A 10,554-nucleotide genomic window follows, 5' to 3' on the forward strand; every position below is an offset into this window, starting at 1 on the left:
CCCTTTTTGCCCCTAAATAGAGCCTTGAGAACCGCGTGCGAATTGATAGCTAAAGTGTCAGAGTTTAACGCTGTATCGTCGAGTTCGACTTATTCTATTGTAAAGTAATAGTCTATTATGTATAGTGTATCGTGCGGCTACCGTTCTACAGTGACCAGCATTACCACCGGTTCGTCGTACCGAGCTAGTGCACTTATCCAGGCTGGGCGGCCTAACCTCGTGCCGCCATCCGAGGAGTCCTAGACAAGAACCGTGTGGATATGTACACCGGAGAACCTACACCGACGAATGCAGAGCCTTTTCCGGCTGGATTATATTGCTTTGGTACTGTGGCTGCTGGATCAGAAAACCGTCTACCCCACTGCTGTGTGGGATCTACCCTGTGAGGAGCACCGTCGAGCCCGCCTCTAGGACCCACAGAGGCTGGCTAGCTTTCATCCATGCTGCCATGCATACCGGAGTATAGCTGTTGCTTTGTCTACGGACCAAAGGATTATTGCACCGTCTCCTGTATCTGGAGTCTCTTTATTCCTCGTTGATCCAGACTTTGCTCCCGACAATTCCTCTCCCCTGCTGGCTTACAACCGGAGGGAACCCCCTTAGTATCTCCAGCTGACTACGAGTGTGCCTTATATAATTCTTATGCTACAGGTGGTATTAATTATACCCATCTTAATATGCTCATGGACTTACGCTCTTGACCTACTTAAGTGTTCTTCGCCATATAAGCGCAATTCATAATTCTCAATATTGTAATCTACTATTGCTGCTCTGCTAATAAATACTTCTAAATATGACTTTCTTTGTTAAGCCGTATTATTGTGTGGGTGTTCACCATATATACCGTGTACTGTATGGCCAGTAATTAAAGTACATAACTAAGTAGTGGTTTAATGATACCATACTCTCAATACAGTCAGGGAATTGTACCCCTCAGTTACACTGTCCATGTATCATTTCAAAAGCTGTATCAGCATGACCATAAGAGTCAGTTATCCTGCAAAATGTTTGAATTCATCATTGACCCCACAACCAACCACACCCTTTCTTATTCCATTTCCTATGAGTAAACTACCCCAACTGATCTGTGTCAATGGACCTATTTCTGTAAATGTTTCCTCTTTCTTTCAATTACACAACACGGCTTAGTAGCTAAGTAAGTCATTGTTTTTTTGTGCCAGCATTAATATCACTATTCACCACCCTGATGTAGGCCTACACAGATTTATTTTGTATTTATTGTTTAAAAGCTAATTAGTTGTACTAGTGTGGATCTGGTTCTATGGACGTCAGCAATAATACATTTTTATATACTATGATTACGGCCAAATTGGCCAATCATAACGTTGCAGAAACAAAATAAATATGTTTTAGCCCAAAGAGTGTGTGTGACTTTCATCAAGCCAGAGTGTAGGAGGGAGAGGAGGGGAGATATATAATTATATGGAGGGTACAGAGAGCAGTGATTTCTAACTGGCAGCAGATTGTGTGAAATTGATAACCACTGGTAGATGATGGTGGTCCATTGCCTATATTCTAGGCTATGTTACCCATATTGTACAAACTTTGAACTCTATTGCCTATACTTAATTTATACCTACCTACTCCACTCTTACTTTCACTGTCTACAACTGCCCTACACTGTAATCATAGTAATCATAACCCACCTACCTCATACTATAGTCTACCCATATAACGCTGTATGATAGCATGTACAATAGTGCTGTATATACCGTATATATACATTTATATATACTGCATATATATGTAACGGATGGTACCGTGAGGTGCAGTCACGATGGACTTCAGATGTTGTGAAGTGACTGTGGCGAGTAGCGGTGCTATGGGTTAAGCTCACTCTCACCCTTAAAAGACACTATACACGTTACATAGCAGTGAATTCACTTCTTGGTATAGCAGTCTGTGCTGTAGCCCGCGGGTTCGAAACTCCCTCAGGGCATCAAAGTTTAAGGTGACAATGTCACAACCGTTACATATATATATATATCCATATCTGTCTGTACATACCTGCATATAATGATTTTTACATATCTGTAGATACCATATCTGTATTCAGGCATTCATACTATATCTGTACATATCCCTTATACTCTTAGTTACACTGCTGGCCGGTATGACTTACTACTACCATAGTGTCTTTCCTGTTTGCTGCACCTGGAGATTGCTCTTCTGCTGCTGTTGTCGTTTTTTTATGATATTTTCTCAGTTTTTAAAGATTTTACGTCAATATAAGCTTTATTCTACTGTTTGTAGTAGTAAAGTGATTTTAAGTGAAGGGTCGTTGTGGATTGATGGTTAAAAGAGAAGATACCTGGAGGATTCAGTTTTGGGCCTACCTGTGGTCTGTACTGCTCAAGCCTTGGGCCTACCTGAGGTCTGTACTGCTCAAGCCCTCTAACCTGCTGGGATGCCTCCCAAAACCGGTGACAAGGTGGTACCTGAAAAGGCTGCTGATAAACCACTGCCCAAGAAACTACTACGATCTAATCAACTTTGGTCGGAGAGTGTGAGTCGGGTGGTGTCGTGGAGGTGGATGCAGCACTGTTGGAATCAATCAACGCTAGACTAACCAAGTTGGATATCCTTGACTCATTACAACATGACATCCGTGAGTTGAAAACCAGCTTGGAGTTTAGTCAAAAGCAGATTGAGGACTTGATGAAGGAAAATGCCTTCCTTAAGGGTGTGGTGAAGGAGGTACAGCAATCTGCTGTCTCTCTCACCTTGGAGAAGAAGCATATGAGAGAGAGAATAGGGATGCGGTATGTGTCAACTTATGCAAAACACGCCCCTTTTAGTTTGATTGATTGTAGCCACGCCCCTTTTTGGAATTTGGAGCGTTCTGATTGGTCGAGAGGTTTACGGGGGCGGGACTTAGGTGTATGTCATACCTTATAAGGGCATATATCAAAGTTTGATGGATTGTAGCCACGCCCCCTTTTTGAGATGATTTATGACCCCCCTAGGGCTTCTCTGATTGGTCTAGGATGTAAGGAGGCGGGACATCCGGTTTTGAGGGCGGGACATCCGGTTTTCGGAAGGGGAGGAGATTTTTTTCAAAATAAAAGTTTTATTTTTTTCAAAAAAAAAAAAGTCCTTCAAAATAAAAGATTCAAATTTTTTTTTAGATTCAAACGTTTTTTTTATTTTCTTTCAAAAAGAATGTATTCCATGGTTTTCACAATATGTATTTCTGTATTTCCAAAAGTTTTCAGAATATATCATCACAATTAAGTTTTACAAGGTTGAATACATTATGTGTATTCCAAAGTCTTAAGAATATATCTTCAGAATAAAAATACAAGGTGTGTTTTCTTCAGAAAGTGCATTTATTTCAAATGCTAAATGTAAAATACATTTAGTGTGTTTTCTTCAGAAAGTGCATTTATTTCAAATGGTGAGTGTATCTTCAGAAAGTGCATTTATTTCAAATGGTGAGTGTATCTTCAGAAAGTGCATTTATTTCAAATGGTGAGTGTATCTTCAGAAAGTGCATTTATTTCAAATGATGTTTGTATCTTAAGAAATACCCTCTCTCTGTCTGTTTGCTGTTGGTGTGTGTCTCCACTCTGTAGGCTGTGTGTTCTCTCAAATGTCTCTCAGTAGACTGAATATTTCTCCCTCTGTCTAACTGCAGCTTCTCTGAAAATTCTGATAGTGACAAACCCCGTAGATGTCATACGAGGCTGGAGAATGACTAGGACCAATGAGATGACTCAAAACCATCTGCCAAAAGCAGATTTATGACTCTGCGACTTCCCGTTTCTGTAGACCACACCGTCCCCCCAAGGTGTCTGTGTGTGTTTTCTTAATGCCAGATGCCAATTGTCACAATCTTTAGATAAGTGTATTCCAAATTACAAATGTAATGTGTCTAATGTGTTTAAGCAAAAGTCTAAATAAATGTAAAATACATTTTTTTGTATTCCAAATTACAAATGTATGTATGTATATTAGTTTCATGGATAAAGACATAATCTTTATACACTTGTGTTTAAGCAAAAAGAAAATTACAAATGTAAAAAATTAAAAGTGCACCATTACATTAGCATGCAAGGGTCTAGGGTTTGAATATTTCGTTAATACAGGTGTTTTATATTATGCACATTAATTATTTTAGAGTTATTATTAAAAGAGTTGGGCTAAAAATATAAAGTACAGAAAAGATCTATGTGTGTCTGTGAGGTGTGTGTCTCTGATCGGGGTGTGAACAGGGCCCTCTTAGGTGTTAAAACACAGCATGGGAGGCTTGAAGATTAGGGGACAACTCAATACACATTTACAGTCATCATTCAAATGGTTTATATCTTTTGTAACATGTACAAGTAATGTACAACATTATACTCATAGCATATTTTAGTTCACACAATGTTTTCACACATATTTTAAAAGATTTCCCATAAACATGCATTATGTCCTAATAAACTAACCTACACTATAACATACAACACTTTGATGAATATTGTTACACCGCTGACAGAGATGTATTATAATTATAATTTGGATAAAAACGTCAACTAATTGACTAAATGTAAAAGTAATACCAACTAATTGACAGTTTGGGTGGTAATTCTTATTTTCTTATTTCGTAAAACTAAAATTAAAAGGCTACAGATCATAAGACTTATGTCTTGTTTACATCAGAGTCCCCCTTTTTTCAATACATCCAGACATTTAGGACATAGCAGATTTACAAATACAACACTGTTTGTGAAAACAGTCCTGAAAATATCTGTCCAAGCTGTTTTAACTGTTTCAACCATCTTTAATTAAGACTTATTTTGGATATAGATCGCCTCAAGGCCTGAATGTCCATACACTGTAGCAATGCTAAGCTTGCATTTTCAGGTCAACTTCCCTTACCAACATGCACATCTAACCCCTCTTTTAATGTCACAGTAACCTGAAATAGCACAGAGTGTGGGGAAAAGGCCTTATTCAAAATAAAAAACTTTGAAACTGTACCCATTCTCCAATCTGTTAATAAACTTTTCAATCAATCAATCAATATATGATTAGGTATAAAAGTTAAAGACATGATAGATTAGAGTTGGGGCGAAAATATAAAGTGCTGTAAATATCTATCTTTTTGAGGATCTGGGTGTGAAGAGGGGGGCTGTTAGGTGTCAAAATGCTGCAAGGAGGTGTGAAAGATTAGGGACCAAACAACCTCTGTATATTTGCTTGTAATACTCTGCATTTACTCTAAACAAAACTAATAAAGTCTGTATTACAGCTAACTCTTTAAGTTTCAATAGTTTGGATTTAATACATAATTCATTGGTATGTTCTCTTGAATCTACATTGTGAACTATTCTTACTGCTCTCTTCTGTAATATAAATAAGGGCTTTATGTTGCTTTCATACGTGTTACCCTACACTTCCACACAGTAACTCAAATATGGTAGGATGAGTGAACAATATAATATTCGCATAGAATTATAATCAAACACATTCTTTGCCTTGTTCAAAACAAAACACTCTTGGCTACCTTATTTTTTTATGTACATTATATGTGGCTTCCATGTCATTTTCTCATCCAACATAATCCTTGGATTCCTTTGTCAATACATAATGCCACATTGTCCTTCTTTCGATTAGTAAATATCATACATTTCGTTTTTCCAAATTTAGGGATAGCTTATTGTTATTAAACCATATCTTAAGTTTACACATTTCATTTGTAATTTGGAATACAGACATTTGTATCGACAGCAAATAAAACAAATTGCAATATGTTTGACACTTCACATATATCATTAATATATATAAAATAAAAAGTATGGGCCCCAGGACCGAACCTTGAGGGACAACACATTCAATATAGTTGGCTCCACCTCAAATGTAATGTTCAGAAAATGTGTATTTTTAGGTCTTTGCTGTTGCTGTCATTTTGACCATCTAGCTAAAAGAGGGGTCAATGATCGCAAATGAATACATGGTAAAAAAGGTCTACCAATTGTCAGGCAAGAATGCACTTCTAATATGTTACACACTAGTAATACAGCCATAATATTTCCAAATAGTATTGTTCTAAACAGTGTATTACAAATACAGTGTATTTGTAGCTAATGTAGACAATAGGCAATTATATAATTGTCACCTGAAAACATATTGTTGTCTATTTTCAAGATAGCCACTTAACCAGTTAATCGCCACCCCTCTCACACTGCATGTTTGTAATTTAGAAATTAAAATGTGATGATCAATCGTATCAAATGCTTTTTTAAGTGTATTTCCTATTCCTATTGTGTAATTCCTTTCATCTACGGTTGTGGTTATTTCTTCATATATATTCATTAAGGCTAAGGCTGTTGATCGATTTGCCCTGAATCCATACTGACTCTCACTCAGAATCTAAGAATCTAAGAATCATGAATCAAGAATCTTGAAAAATTGTGAAAGCAAAGACACTGGTCTGTAGTTGGTAAAACTGTGTTTGTCCCCAGATTTAAATAGAGGAATAATAATTATTTGAAAAAATTAATAGAAATTTCCCACAGGGATAAGGTTTATCTTATCTAAGTGTGCTAGTGTTTAATAGTGTATAGGGACATAGTGTGTAATAGTGTAATATTGTCATAGGGTAGTCCTAGTATGTAATAGTGTTATATAGTGTAATATTGTGCAAATGTGTAATAATGCAATAGTGTAATAGTGTGTAATAGTGTAATAGTTTAATACATTATTTTGTTTCCTCAAACAGACATGTTCATGTAACTTGCATCAATCCAGTTTTCAGTCACCTTTTCAGTCACCTTTCAGCCAACTGTGTTGAAGATTTGTAGCATGGTCCTAGGATAAACATAAATTATAGACATCTAAAATCATGAAACAGGTCGATTTTTAGTAGATTTAATCAATAGTCAGAAGGATAATGCTATTTTAGTCAAGGGTTGAGATATATCACCCCCATGACACATCCCTATTTTGTAAGACAAACAGTTTGATGTTGTAATTTCAGTGATTAGGCTCGCTTGCCTGTATACATTTTTATCAATCTGCTTTTGGTGTATTTTTTAGGTGTTTGGTTATGTTTTTATCTGTCATTTTGATCAGGTCTAGCTAAAAGAGGGGATTTATGATCTCAAATGACTAAGGTTTACCAATTGTCATGCATGAATTTCAACTCTAACGTGTTACATAAGTAAAACAGACTATTTGCAAACAACATTGTTCTAAAACAGTGTATCTACTACAGTGTGTATTTATATTTTAGCTAAATGTAAAAAAACATGAGAACACAATCCTAGTGAATTCTGAATTTGATGTTTATTGGTTGAATAAACATAAATTATAAAACATCTAAAACCATGAAACTGACTGATGCACTTAAAACAGACATGTCAACATAGTTTTTTTTACCTGTTTGCATAATGATAAGGTATAAAAACAAAATGCTTCAATACAAATGTATTTTTTAGAAGTTTAGTAATATCAAGCCCCAAATGTATTTTCTTTAACCTGATCTAAGCTACATTATACAACTCATGTATGAATTACTTTGCAACGTCTAGTTTTTTAGCCCCCCAGAGTTTTATGCTCTCAATATTATGGATATGCATTAAATCACACACGATAGGAAATATTCAATCAACTCAAAGATGATGGTTCTAAGGTAAATAAAATGTAATTCAGTCAACATAGTTAGTGTATAGTATGGCTAACATGTATGAAAGTTGTTGATACAATATTATAATTCATAATTCAATTCAAAATAATTACCGGCGAGGTTGTTTGATTTTTGTCCCGATGATTGAAGGAAATTCATTTTTAAGAACCATTTAGCATGAAATATCTTAAAGATGTATTTTATTCATTATAACCATGAAAATAATGCAATGTTAGGTTTTACCGTGATTTTAGTGTTCACAGATAGGAATGTATCATTCACATTCAATTATCCAAATGTACTCTGAACAGACTTGTGAAGTTAGAGATAGGAATGTATTATTCACATTCAATTATCCAAATGTACTCTGAGTAAAATTTACTCTGTGAAATGTACTCTGCGAAATGTACTCTGCGAAAGTTCCCTGCAATATGCAGGGTTTTACATAGACTAGCAAAAACAATTCATATTGTTTCAGTGATGGCCTGGTTGATAGCTACATTGTCGACATGTCTTATTTTTTATTCTTATTTCAGTGTATAGTGAATCCAGGGGTATAGTGGAGCGATTATATTTTGTTTTTATAATATTTTATAATATCAAAACATGTCTTATGTTCTATAACATGTTCTTATATATCTACAAGTCTTATATAGAATGCTGTAAAAAGAGTCCTACTAATATATTTCACTTAAAAAACTTGTACAGAAAGATAAATATCTGACCCCCGGAGCCCTGTCAGAGTGTATACAGGTTCTGTACAGTATACCATATGCAAATCCCATATGGTCTAGCGGTAATGATGCCCTGCTTTCATCAGGGAGACGCGGGTTCGACTCCTGCTATGGGAATAACACTTTTTTTCTATACATAACAAATGTGTTGGTATGTTTTATTGTAACTGTTTGACTGTTTTTAGTGCAACACTACTGACACCAACATCTAAGAAGGGTCTAGGGTTATCTCCTCAACACTAGGTCGGAGATGCATTTAAGTCCTATTGATAGGTTTTTCCATACTTTTGCAAGGATATGTATGACTGTGTTGCATTCAGTTATTTTTAAATTTGGTGGACTTTATGGTATTTTATGGTTTATTTATGATTGTGATACTTCTTATTGAATTGTTTAAAGAATATGTGTTTAACCAGCGTATAGTAGGACCTTACAAATATGATTTGATCCCAACAAGTGGTGACATTTCGAAGTCTTTAAGGGATCACATTCACATAGCTGAATATAGTTAGACAACAGGATAATATTTGTATTATTACTAGGATGAACTTAAAATCATTCAAAACAATTATTACATAACAATTATTACAATGAAACGCAGATGGTTATATTATAAATGTTTTATTAAAGAATATTACAAATCATGCTGCAACCTTTTTTATCAATAATATAAGCGTGTATAACATCAATAATGTGATTAATATCTAAAGTTTCTAAACACTTATGATTTTTCAGCTTAAAAGCCGTAACATCCACTATTACGGTGTATAAACACAACAGGTGTGCTCTGTTAAAATGACCATTCATATGATCTAAAATAGTAACTAAGCCGTTTTCAGATAGAAGACTTTCATCCTCTGAGAGTGTCTCTATCATATATTGCCAATTATTTAACAAGCCTTTCTCTCTCACCAGCTTCAACATATTTTCAAAAAGCCTTAAGCGCAGGCTATTGACATTCCCGGTTACCCATCGATGTACAATTGTCCTGACAGCTCCGCGGCTGTCACTAAGGCTTTAAGAGTAGATACTTTGATTGGGAAGTGGAAGGTTTTTCTTCTAGTAGGACACAGTCTCTTAACCGTACCCCCGGTTGGGGATGGCAGTCCTGATGCTATGTTGGTTACATCAACGATAGGTATTTCTTCGGGGTCAGGATGGAATACATCAGATTCTGATGTAGGAGGGGTGTAGCAGGGGCTATTAGGAGGGGTGTAGCAGGGGCTATTAGGAGGGACATCCATATGCCTGACGGGGTTTGGCGGTGATGAAACCGGCGACAAAGTCTCCCAAGGACCCGTGTACCAGGGGCTATTAGGATTCGTACACCTGACGGGGTTTGACGGTGGTGAATCCGGCGATGAAGTCTCCCAAATCGTTGAAAGAGGGCTGTATCTAGTCCTAAAGCTGTCTAGGAGGCTTTGCAATGAAGGAGTTTTAGTTGAACCATACAGGGGTAAGGGTAATGTCTCAACTTCCTCGTCTGGAGCGTATAGTGGAGACAGGCTATCTAGTGTATCCGAGGCATGCTTAGAAGGATCAGCCTCATACCAAACAAAGTTTGATCGCGTTGAAGGAGGGTCCATGAATCTATAACCGCCAGCGGGTATTGTCTCAACATCGTCAGGCGTGTTTAGTGGAGACAGGCTATCTAATGTATCCAATGCAGAGTTAGCAGGATCAGCCTCATGTGCCACATACAAAGCCATGATTGCTATCTAAAACTACAAATGCACTGTAAGTCTTTTTAAAGGAGGATTTAGGGTTGACACGCCCCCTCCGGCGCCCCCTCGATGGGTCAATCGTACTCCAGGTCCCCTGATTCGCTCTGTAAGAGCCGTCTAGCCTCGAACACCTCTTGAAGGACCTCCCCGCATGTCTGGAGACATTGCAGCCATTTGGTTACCGGAAGTGAGAAGATGAAATACTCAAGAGTTGAATTATACCGCCTGGAGATGGCTAGATCAGGCTCTACATCAAGTGTCGGAGTACTTTTTATAGATATCCTAGCCACGTAATGCACATACCCGTACCCTAGCCGGCTATGGCCTATTAACAGAGTGATTAGCTGTCCGTCCTTAAGCGTTTTACCCACTAATCCATCCATAGACTTAAAAGAAGCCTTTTTCATTGCCCAAAATTCCGTCTCCTTTAGATACATCTCAGGCCTGCTTGCAAAGCCCTGGA

The sequence above is a fragment of the Notolepis coatsorum genome (genome assembly GCF_963971535.1).
Source record: "Notolepis coatsorum genome assembly, chromosome: 9".
Lineage (NCBI taxonomy): Eukaryota > Metazoa > Chordata > Actinopteri > Aulopiformes > Paralepididae > Notolepis > Notolepis coatsorum.